The sequence below is a fragment of the Eublepharis macularius genome, chromosome 8 (assembly GCF_028583425.1).
Source record: "Eublepharis macularius isolate TG4126 chromosome 8, MPM_Emac_v1.0, whole genome shotgun sequence".
NCBI lineage: Eukaryota > Metazoa > Chordata > Lepidosauria > Squamata > Eublepharidae > Eublepharis > Eublepharis macularius.
Window position 1 is genome coordinate 115,296,446 of NC_072797.1, and position 12,633 is coordinate 115,309,078.

The following is a 12,633-nucleotide window of genomic DNA, read 5'->3' on the forward strand; positions in this document are numbered from 1 at the left end:
TTTTATCAAAGTTCCTCCACTTATTCTATCAATTTCAATGAGAGCCTTTGCTGTTGCAGTGCTATCTGTCAGATTGGTATTCCAGTCACTGACTGATGGATTGCTAGAGGATTAATGCTGGGATCATAATGAAGGAAAGAAGCTACCACTGCTCTTGATATCTATTAATCTTTGATAATGATAAATGCCTTGCAATGATAAAAAGAGAGAGAGAGAGCAATATATGATACATTCACAATTACTCAAGGTTTTTTCCCCTCTAGTACAGCATTACCTAAAACTGAAAGGCCGATTCTAAGAGCCACTTTATATAATCAACAGAATGAAAAAATATAACTTATGTGTTTGTTTGTTTAGACTACTCCATCTTTCCTCTTGGCTCAAGGCGGTCAAGGTTTTCATGGACTGTACCACTTAACAACCAAAGGAAGCATGGCCAGGAAGTGTTACTGTGTTGCGATAGTATTGTATGCTTTTGCTTTCCATTGATTTCATTTTTCTAGCTTTGTATTTTGTTAGGGGAATAAAGATTTTCTTGTTGACATTGTCTCTCTCTGTGTCTCATCTTTCTAAGGGTATTGCTCGGGATCCCTGCAGACAGCATACTGAAATAGACCTAAATAGTTACCCTGGAATACCCAGGGCCGGTGCCAGAGGTTTTGGCGCCTGCGGCGGCGTGCACACGCTCTGCTCGCGTGCGCGCATGCCACGGACTGCGTGATGACATCATCGCAGACGTCATCAAGTGCCGCAGGGGGGCTGGGCAGCACGCAGAGGACCGCCGAGCGCAGAAGCTGCGAGCTGCTGCTGGAGCGGCGCGCGGAGGCTGCTTCGTGCACTGCCCCAGCAGCAGCTCACGGCTTCTACGCCCGGCTGGGGTGGAGGAGTGCGCAGAGGAGCTGCGGTGGCTGGCTGCAGCAGTAGCTGCAGCCAGCCAGGCAGCCCCGTGCTGCCGCCGCCACATGCCCCAGCCGAGCGCAGAAGCTGCGAGCCGGGGCTGGGGCGGCACACGGAGGCTGCTCCGTGCACCACCCCAGCAGCAGCTCACGGCTTCTGCGCCCGGCTGGGGCGGAGGAGCGCGCAGTGGAGCTGACGTGGCTGGATGCAGCTGCTGCTGCAGCCAGCCAGCCCCGTGCTTCCGCCGCCGCCGCCACGCGCCCCAGCTGGGAGCAGAAGCTGCGAGCCACTGCAGGGGCAGTGTGCGGAGGCTGCGCCCAGCTGGGGCATGTGACGGCGGCAGCGGGGCTCGAGCGGCGCACAGAGGCTGCGCCCGGGTGGTGGTGGCAGCAAGGGGCTGGCTGGCTGGCTGCAGCAGTAGCTGCAGCCCAGTCATGCCAGCTTCGCTACGCGTGCCTCCACCCCCAACACTCCCTCCAGCGCCCCTCCAGCACCCACGCGCCCAAGGCCACCGCCTACCTGGCCTCCATGGGCGCGCCGGCCCTGGGAATGCCAAATCCAAAATGTTTACATAACCAGCACCATTCCAACCGAAATAAATCTACAAAGTACATAAAAGAATGGTGTCAGTATCAAGGAGAGCTTGAAATAAGCATATTGATCATGTGATGGTCTTTTGATTCGTTACTGTGACATCAGAGTCTTTTGTTGCAAACATTCTCCTTCTTTGAGATAGGTTGATCCCAAGAGGTATGAGAGTTTAAGATGGCTGCCTTCAAGTAATAGATTAGGAACTGGAGCCAGCTGTTCATATGTTTGAGCAGCCAGCAGGAAATCTTGGGGCAGTTCCTGTGCTTAAAAAAAAAAAGAACAACAACACAGGGACTCTGCTGGTATTTTGCAACGTTGTTTTTAATCTTCACTCTTTCATCTGACAGGAGGATAATGGTTAGTCACAGGAGACCTGTCAAATCTTTACATTTGTCCCTTTTGCCACCACTAGAATTAAACAACCCAGCCAAACCATCTGAGTAGTTGTGGATCTCCCTTTGGCTATGATTCCTTAGACACATGAAATGGACTGTACAAGTCTACTGTACAAGTTTAATTTTCTAGTGTTTATTATTTCATTCTTCCGAAACAATGATTGCTGCATTCTCTTAACACTATACAGAGAATGATAACATTGCGGGGGATTATCGGTTGATCTACCTGGTTCCACTGAGTTCAATGGAAAGAGTGTGTTTCAATCTCTTTTACTGAAACAAAAGGGATTTTAAGGTGTATAATTTTGCCTGAATCATGTCTCCTGCATTTAATTTTACATTTCCTATAAAGTATTCTCATGACCCCTTCAGTTTACAATAGCTAGGGTTGGTAACTTCCAGGTGTTGCCTCGCTACCTCCCAGAATTATAACTGATTTCCAGATAACAGAAATTAGTTCCCCTGGAGAAAATGGCTGCTTTGGAGGTTGGGCTCTAGGACATTCCACCTTGCTGAGGTCCCTCCCCGCACCCTTTCTAGGCTCTGTCTTCAAAATCTCCAGGAATTTCCCAACCCAGAGTTGGCAACCTTAATGGTAGCCAAGGGAAAAAGCTTTTCCAGATTTGCTGGCTCCCATCTGCTTCAGCCCAGGGTGAACCAATGTGCACACCACTTTGGAAATTTTGAATGGTACACCAAAGAAAGAGCACAGGTACACCAAAATCAAGCTATGGTTTCAAGCTATCACATACTGAAATTGTTGCACATCTAGGAAGGCCAGAGTTGTCTTCTGTCTAGATGTTGCTTTATTGTATTCTCTGGGAAACAGGAGCTCCTTACCCATATTATTCATTCATTCATTCATTCATTCATTCATTCATTTATTTATTTATTTATTTATTTATCTGCCTTTCTCACTGAGACTCAAGGCGGATTACCTAGTGTGAGATTACTGTTCGATACAATCAGTATCAAAGACATCTCCATACAGTGTCAAGGACATTTCCATAGACAAAGCCATAGGATAAATAAATACAGTTTAAAAAGATATAGAATTAGCAAGGATCCAATACAGGGTTGAAGAATTGCTGAAACAGAACATAATCAATTCTAGGACTGACATTAGACAACATGAAGCACAGGCAGTATAGAGGAGAACAAATGTAAAGGAACAGACAATGGCCGTTTCCAGACGGCCCCCCGCCTCGCGAAACGTCGCGCGTCGTTGCGCGTCGTTGCGCAGAAAACGTGAAATATCGCGTTTTCTCGCGCGAGTTTTGCGCGACATCGCGCAAAACTCGCGCGAGAAAACGCGATATTTCGCGTTTTCTGCGCAACGACGCGCGACGACGCGCGACGTTTCGCGAGGCGGGGGGCCGTCTGGAAACGGCCAATATGTAAGGCAAAATAGTGGTGAAGTCTATGGTCCCTAACTGATTAGCGAAGCATCTGAGACCCCCTCCCTACAATACTGCACTCCTATCTGAGTAAAAAGCCTTTTTGAATAATTTGGTTTTGCACTGTTTGCAGAAAGCCTGGAGAATGGGGGCTCTCCTGACCTCCTCAGGCAGGCTGTTCCACAGGGTAGCAGCTACTACAGAGAAAGCCCATATATGGGCTGCTGTTGATTTTGCCCATGTGCAGGCTGGCACTTGCAAGAGACCCTGTTCAGATGAGAAGAGCTGCCATGGATGGACATAGGGAGGGAGGCGATCCCATAGGTATACCAATCCAAGGCCATGAAGAGCTTTGTATGTAATAACCAATACCTTGAATTGAGCATGGTAACTGATAGGTAGCCAATGGAGTGACTGTAGGATTGATGTTCATGCTCCTGCTCTCTTCTGCTAATAGTGGAGCTCCAGCATTTTGCACCAATTGGAGCCTCCTAGTTAACTTAGATGTGAGACCAATGTATAGGTGCATTGCAATAGTAAAAGTTTTGATGTCACCATAGCATGGATCCAGGTGGCCAGGTTGGCCATGTTGATGTAAGAAGCCATCTTTCAGGCTAGAGTGAGATTGTAGAAAGCATTTTTTGCAACTGCCTCAACTTGTTTTTCTAGTAGTAGTGGTGGATCCAGTATAACCCCTAGGCTCTTAACTGAGTCTGCAAGGGTCAGACGAACTCCATCGAAAGTGGCGAGTACAATGTCTTTCAAGATCTCTGGCTTCCCAACAAGCATCACTTCAGTCTTGTCTGGGTTCAATTTCAATTTGTTATTTTTCAGCCATTTCACCACGGCTGTCAGGCAGTCATCTAAGATTTCTATTACATCCTTTGGCAACCTGGATAGCGAGATATAGAATTGGGTGTCATCTGCATATTGATGAAATCTCACTCCATAGCTGTGAATGAGTTCTCCTAAAGGTTTTACATAGAGGTTGAATAACATGGGAGATAAGATTGCGCCCTGTGGAACCCCACAAGATAGTTCCCATTCTAGTGATGGCAACCCTTCGGGTCTGTTCCATGAGAAACGATTCAAACCAGTCCAGGGCACATCCTTTGATGCCCACTTCTGTTTCTAAACACCTCAGCAAGATGGCATGGTCTACTGTGTCAAAGGCTACAGATAGATCCAGGAGGAGCAATAAGGAGGCATGGCCTTTGTCTATATTCAGGTGGAGATCATCCACTATTGCTACTAGTGCTGTCTCTGACCCATGACCTGGTCTGAATCCAGACTGGAAAGGGTCTAGAGCACTAGAGTTTTCCAAGAAGATCTGGAGTTGGTCAGCTACTGCTCTCTCAATTGCTTTGCCCAGAAAGGGCAGATTAGAGACTGGAAGATATTTGGCCACATCAAATTTTGTCTAGGGGTGGTTGTTTAATTAGTGGGTAGATAACCACCTGTTTGAGTAGCTGGGGGAAGAAACTGTGAGTTAGCAATTGATTTACAATAGATCTCAGTGGTTCACTTATGTGAGCTTTACATGATTTTACAGCCAAGATGTGCAAGGATCGAGTGCACAAGTAGTGGCTTTCATAGATGTCAGGATCCTGTTAAGGTCTGTCACTGTAACTGGTTCAAAGCAGTCCAAGTGTAGGTCAGATGGTGTATTAAGCATTTCTTCTATCTTGTTTGCAGTGCAGCTAGCATCTAGATCAGAACATATTCATGCTATTTTATCAGCAAAAAAACTTAGCAAAGGCCTCGCAGCTAATTGTCTGTTCTTGGGACTGTAAAGGTTCAGATTTAGGGGTTAGAAGGTGTCTGGATATCCTGAACAACTGGGACAGTCGTGAACTAGCTGACACAATGGTTGCTGAGAAATAACGTTTCTTTGTTACTTTCATTTCTGCTCTGTGTTCTGTAGCAACTCTGGCTGATTCTGCACACGTAGGATAATGCACTTCCAATCCTCTTTATAGATCATTTGGAATGGATTTTTTCGTGTGCAGAACAAAAAATCCACCTCAAACGATTGATAAAGTGCATTGAAAGTGCATTATCCAATGTGTGCAGAATCAGTCTCTGTCAGATTCCATGCGAGTTTTTTGCCAGCGTCTTTCAAGACGTCTTCTGGCCCTATATATGCTCAATATAAAGTCTACATACAGTCCACATGCAACAGATTAGATACACAGGCTCTATCCATGTGATTGAGAGCCTTACCAAAAAATCAGTCTCTGCACTATATATACAGATTATAGGCTGCATAGAGAAAGGCCCAAGGCCAAGCCTGTTCCAACTTGCTATTCATTGCCACTATATTTCCAGATAGCAGAGCAATCCTATGAAGAGTTGCTCACTTCTATCTATCTATCTGCCTGTCAGTCTGTCCGTCTACCTGGAAGGTTTCAATGCTGCCTCTCCTTAGGCCTGCTTGAGGTTGCTTACAAAGTAGAACATAGTAAAAAATGCCATAAAATGCCAATGACACAAAAACCGTGACAACTAAAAAACTATTTAACACCCAGCATTAAAAACCCAGTAAGAATATAAATACAGTTTATCACATCATGACCTTAAAATGAGTCTCATAAATGAGTCTCAAACTGCAAAATGAAATCTTTTACAAATCAGCCTCCTATGTTATGCAGAAAGCAACTCAGAAAGAAACTAACTGAGTATCTGTTGCATTGGCAAAATGGGAAAACATGCAAATATTTACATAAGCAGGTGAGTAGTGCCATAGCTTTGGACTGTGGATCTGACAACTGTCCCTTTACAAAAGATTACAAATTGTGACCATGCACAAGTGAAGACTCAGAACAAAGGAGAAATAAATGTGTGGTTATAGACTGTTTGAGCCCTGTGGCGCAGAGTGGTAAGTGGCAGTACTGCAGCCCAAGCTCTGCTCACGACCTGAGTTCGATCCCGGCGGAAGCTGGGTTCAGATAGCTGGCTCAAGGTTGACTCAGCCTTCCATCCTTCTGAGGTCAGTAAAATGAGTACCCAGTTTCTTGGAGGTAAAGTGTAGATGACTGGGGAAGGCAATGACAAACCACCCCATAAAAAGTCTGCCAAGAAAACATCATGGTGTGATGTCCCCCCATGGGTCAGTAATGACTCGGTGCTTGCACTACCTTTACCTTTACCTATAGACTGTTTAATCACAGGATATTTTGGCAGGGGTGAATAGGTATGATGATGTGGTTTATATTGATTTTTATTGTTTTAAATTCCTACCCTAATCTGTGGCAAATTCTCAATGTTGACACACACTATACTATTCAATAAATGCATGTAATCATTTACTAAGTAGTAAAATATTATGAATAACAATAACAACAACAATAATAGCATTTGATTTATATACTGCCCTTCAGGACAACAATGCCATAGTAAGAGCAGTTTACAAAGTGTGTTATTATTATCCTCATGACAATCACCCTGTGAGGTGAGTGGGGCTGAGAGAGCTCTGAGAAAGCTGTGACTAACCCAAGGTCACTCAGCTGGCTTCAAGTGGAGGAGTGTGGAAACAAACCCTGTTCTCCAGATTAGAGTCCAGCCACTCTTAACTACTACACCAAACTGGAGGTCTTCTGTGGCATTACATCTGCCCGTGCGATGGAAAAAAATCAACACGCATCTGTAACTGATTAGAAAGTTGGGGAAGCAAATGATTCGAAAGTTGGGGAAGAGGAATCTCATTATGTAGGCCATACATTACTACCTGGTAAATCTATTCCTCTGTTTCTTCTGTAAGAAGGAGGTTGTTGTAACCAGCATTACCCTCTACACTTCGGGCATGGAGACAGTTCAACTGTGCCAACTGACTTTGTTGTAACTTAGGCTGCTACACAGCCATGCTAACATGATTGCAAATGTGCTAAACCCTGTTTGCTGTAAGTGCTAAACAGTGTACTGAGTTGTGCAACCTAAATGGATTTTTAAAAGCTCTCTTGGTCTATTTTTAGTCAAGACAGACCTTTTAGTCCGAGAGCGAGAACAAGCGGCAATAGTGAATGGAGACTGCACGCAAAAAAGCAAATTTTGTATGTTCTTCTTTACCCTTGCAGTCATGCAGCTGGCTTATAAAACACCAGTTCTAAGATCATCCAAAGACAGAACATGAGTGTGGAGGAAGCCTCCAGTATCTGTACGCATAAGGACTTTCAATCGCTTCGGTCTTTCTGCTCTTATGTCAAAATTATCAACTGTGGACAACAAGAATATGTCAAAGTGTCTCAAACAGCATGTGACTTCTGACGCAGCCTCTGAAAGAGGCTTTTGATTTGTTTCACTTTGCTTCTCATTGGTAAGTTTTTAGAGTAAACCTAGTGTGACCCCGGTTTTGATAGATTATTACCCCCTTACATCATATTACCCCTTCAATGGAATTATTACATCGATGGATGATAAACGCATCACATATAATTTACCTTTTGATAAAAAGGAGTCCATTGTTGAAGCATCTATGAACAACATAGACTGGCATTCCCCCTTTAGAGAAGTAGAAGAGTGACAGAAGACATTTCCCAGAAGTGCGCAATATCTATGAGTGCTGGAGGATGCATAGGGAGAACATTAAGAAATTCACTAATTTCTAAGTATGCTATTGAATAGGGACACCAAAACACTGGAGATTTTGCTGTCATGAAACTGTTCAAGAATGTATTGTCGAAGGCTTTCACGGCTGGAGAATGATGGTTGTTGTGGATTTTCCGGGCTGTATAGCCGTGCCAAGACCATGGCTATACAGCCTGGAAAATCCACAACAACCATTGTCCAAGAATGTCTTTGTGTGGAAAGTGAACTTCCCAACCTCCCAATGCTGTTTTTGGAGCATGGATACCATACTCATAAGGGTTGCACTATTTTGCTGACCTGCCACATTATCCTGCATTGCAGATGGAAAAGTGACTCAACCATCTTCAGGATCAGTAGAGAAAAATGAATGGCACTTATGGATCACTGGGAGATGAAGAGCTGAAAGAGAAATATAGATGAAATATTTTGTATTATCTCTTGAAAAGTAAGGCAAAAATAGGACAGATGAAAAAATGCTGTTGACAATCTATGACAAGTCTTTCTTGCTCTCTCTCTTTCTTTCTCACACACACATATTTCCTATTAACAGCTGGAAAGAATAACTAGCACTCACATGGAAATCTTTTGAATTTTCTTCTTTTGGTCTATCCCATGACTGAATTGTATCCTTTGCCAGGGTATGGTTTATCACAGTGAAGTTCAAAAATGATACCAAATAAGAAATCAGCCACTGTGAGACTGAGAAAAATACCCAGTTGCTGTAACCAATTGGTAATCTGTATATAATAAAACTAAGGCCATAGGCTCTCCCCTCTTCCTGCTACTTTCTGTCCTTCTCACCCATCAGCCAATCTACTTTTATCTCTGCCCCTCTGTCTTCAGCTTTCCTCCCTTCCCCTCCCTCTGGCAGCCTCTAGTCAGGAAAACTATGGGCTAGTTGCATGATGCTGGCTGTTAGGCTGGGCCTAGCTGCATAGTGGAACCTGCCAAGAATTGTGGGGAGGCACCTCATTTTTACCTTTATCTTCTTTCCCACACTATTTTCTCATTCTCTCCTCCTTACATGCCCCATTTCCCCAACTTTCCCTGCTTCCTTCCCAACCATCTACCAACATTTTATCTGCCTCCTATCTTTAGCTATATTTATTTTGACTTCTTTTATACCCTATCTTTCTATATAAAGGGGATCCAAGGTGGATTACACGATTCTTCTCTTCTTTGCATTTTGTCCCCACAACAACCCCGTGAGATAGATAAGGCTGAGAGTGTGTGACTAGCCCAAGGTTGCCCAGCAAGCTTCCATGGCTGGGTCTCTCAGATCCTAGTCCAAAACTCTAACCACTAAAGGTTTTTAGAAAGATTAGAGCCAGTTTGGTATAGTGGTTAAGAGTGACAGGACTTCAATCTGGAGAACAGGGTTTGATTCCCCACTTCTCTGTTTGAAGCCAGCTGGGTGACCTTGGGTCAGTCACAGCTCTCTCAGAGCTCTCTCAGCCCACCCACCTCACAGGGTGATTGTTGTGAAGATAATAATAACATATTTTGTAAAACGCTCTGAGTGGGTGTTAAGTTGTCCTGAAGGGTAGTATATAAATTGAATGTTATTATTATTATTAGAGATTAACCACTAAAGGTTTTTAGAAAATTTTTTGATGGTCTTGCTCCAATCTTTGAATTTTTTCAATTAATATCTTCGTTTATTCTGTTTTTTATCTTTTCTTCTTGGCAGCAACTGCTATCAGGTTTCCTCTGATGAAAGCTTTATTTGCTTCCCAAATTGTAGCTTAAGACATTCCGTCTGAATTATTAATTTTAAAAAAATCTTCCAGATCTTTTTTATACTTATTATTACGTCATCTTGTAATAAAAGGACACTCCATCTTCCTCTTGGTCCCTGTTCCATTGCCAAACTACCTCTATAGGGATATGTTTGGCAAATATTTTCAGTTGAATCTCTCCTTTTTCTAAATTCATTGTTTAACTTTTTGATATCCAGCACATATATATTCTTGAATGTGTATCAGGAAAAAAAAAATACAATCTCTGGCTTTGGAGTGTTTAAACTTCCAGGTGTCTTCTAGGTTCAACATTTCCAAATACTGGAATACATTTTTTTATAATTTCCTGCATTTGAAATACCTAGATCTTTGGGTCTAAAACTCCCTTCGTTTCTCCAAAAACCATTATTTCTTTATCTTGAAATTCTAGCATAGTTTGAAAAAAAATTCTCAAAAAAATTAACTTAGCATTGTTTGGAGTGTATATTGTCACTAACGTGCACTCTTTGCCTTCTGCGAGTCTCATTCTTAGAATTAGATATCTTCCCTCTGGTTTTCTTAATTCTTCTAGTATTTCTAATTGTGGGTTACTTATGTTGTGAGCTACTCCACACTTTTTGTTTGTTGCTGAAGCAAGATATACTTTACCAAGTTTTTATTTAAAATATGCCCATGTTTCTTTTTTATATGAGTTTCTTGTAAGCATAAAATATCTGCATTTTGTTTTTTAAGCTGATTAAATATTTTTGTACATTTTGTAGGAGAGTTAAGTCCATCAATGTTTACTGATACTATCTTTAATTTATCCATTTTGTCCTGATATTGATGCCCCAGCCATTTCTTCTCCTGAACTCTTAAATAAACTTTACTTTAAATTATTTGAGAATTCTCTTTTAGCTTCTTTATGTGGGTCCTCTGCTTGTAGTTCTTCAGACAGTAGCTTGACTTGTTCTTCTGTTTTGATTATTTTTCTTCCTTTTGGTAAGTATTCTTCTATTGTAAATGGTATTTTGCAATGACATTTTATTTCCTTCTCTTGTAGGATCTTTCTCAGAAAGTAAAATTCTTTGCTTTTTCTTAACACATTTGTTGATAGATCCTGAAAGATCATGCAAACATGCAGATTTTTAAAGGGTTTCCCAGACCCAACTTGGATTTCCTACAGCCACATAGCAGCTGTGGGGAATGGCTGTTAAAGGAGAGCGCAAATGGCCTCAGAATGCCACTGCAAGGGTAGGAAGGGCTTGTACCTCCTCCCTTAAGCTGTTTTTCAAAATAGTGACAGAGTGTGTGTCTGTTTTTGCTCCTCCACATGGAGTATTTTGTGAACATGGACCAGTAAAAACAGGGAAATACCCTCTCCATGTGCTATTTTGACATGAGGAAACAACTTGCAGGGGAAGGCAGGATTCCTATCTCTCCTCATAGTGGCATTCTGAGGACATTTAGGCTCTCTTTAAAAACTTCCACATCTAGTTCGAACCTAATTCTCCTTGGTAGTAAGCTTGTGTCAGGAACTGTACTTCTAGAGAGTTCAGGTAGTTGTCACAGAGTTTAATGTTTCTCCACATAAAAATCCCTTCATTATTTATTTATTTAAAACATTTATTAGCCTCCTTTTTACCTTACAGGAACTCAGGTCAGCTTACAGTATAAATAAACTAACAATCACAAAATAAACAAAACAAAGTTTTAAAAACACATTTTAGGACTGACAATAAACCTATGGAACGCTATCCCTCTAACATGCTAAGGTTGTGTTGGATAGTTGGATATTGTGCTATAGCAATCATTTGCAATTGGATTAACCCATGTGGATAAAACAATCCACTGGCAGATAATTGCTCTGGTGCAACAATAACACAATATCCAATGATGTGGGATTCAGTCAAGGTTCATATATGCAGTGAGGGAGGCTGATCTCGCAGTTCACAATGATACCACCCATACCCAATTTTTCTGTGTCAGTCGTTACTTGACCTTAGAGATGTATAGAAAACCCCTGAGGGATTTTTGTTAATCTTCTTACAACAATGGTAACTTTCCACAGAATTTGATTAGAATTTTTTCATATTAGACTCTTCAAAATGTATCTCCAAAGTTGCTTCAGGTGAAATTTGGTGGCAATTCAAGGGGAAAAAAATGAAATGGTCCTTACAGAAACATTGACTAAGAAAAAGGAAATTACAACAGTCATAAGCAGTAGAGCAAATAAAATCTAACAAAGAAGGCCGAGTTGGGGATTTTGATGACTGATAGAAGGAAGACAATTACTGTGACAGATCTGTCAGAGAGGCAGATGATACCATGCTGAGCTCAAAGACAGCGGTAAATTATAAATGTAAATGAGGACTTTTTTTAAAAAAAAGGTCAGAAGTGAAATGAGAAGAAAAAGAAAGTCAAGAGTAATGCCAGACTGCAGTTGAAGGGAGTGTTTATCAGAAGCAATTCTACGTAGAATGCCTGGGTTGTACATACAGCAAGATTTGGGTCCAGTAGCACCTTAAAGACCAACTAGATTTCCAGGGTAAGAGCTTTCGAGAGTCAAAGCTCCCTTCATCAGCTCTGACTCTTGAAAGCTCATATCCTGAAAATCTAGTTGGTCTTTAAGGTGCTATCGGGCCTGAATCTTGCTCTTCTACCACAGACCATCATGGCTACTCACCTGACACTATCTTAATAGGTTGTACATAGAATGTCTGGGTTAGTATTGATACTTCCCTCAGCAGCCTTAATACATATGGTGTAGGCTGGGCTCGTGAGCAAAGAGAATATCCATAATAAAAAAAAATCTATGTTGATTTTCCTTCCCTACCCGCCCACCTCCACATTTGCCTCAGGCATAATCCATGAGGAGTTTTCCTGCCCGAGTCCCACTGAAATGAGTTAGCGATGAGTAAACTCCCTTGAGCTCAGTTTGAAATGGAGTCAGTAAGGAAAAAAAGCTCTCATTTTTTCGAATGCAGATGTCTAAATTGATCCATATTGTAAAAAGAAGCTAAGTCGGTGCTGAGATCATGTATCATCTAC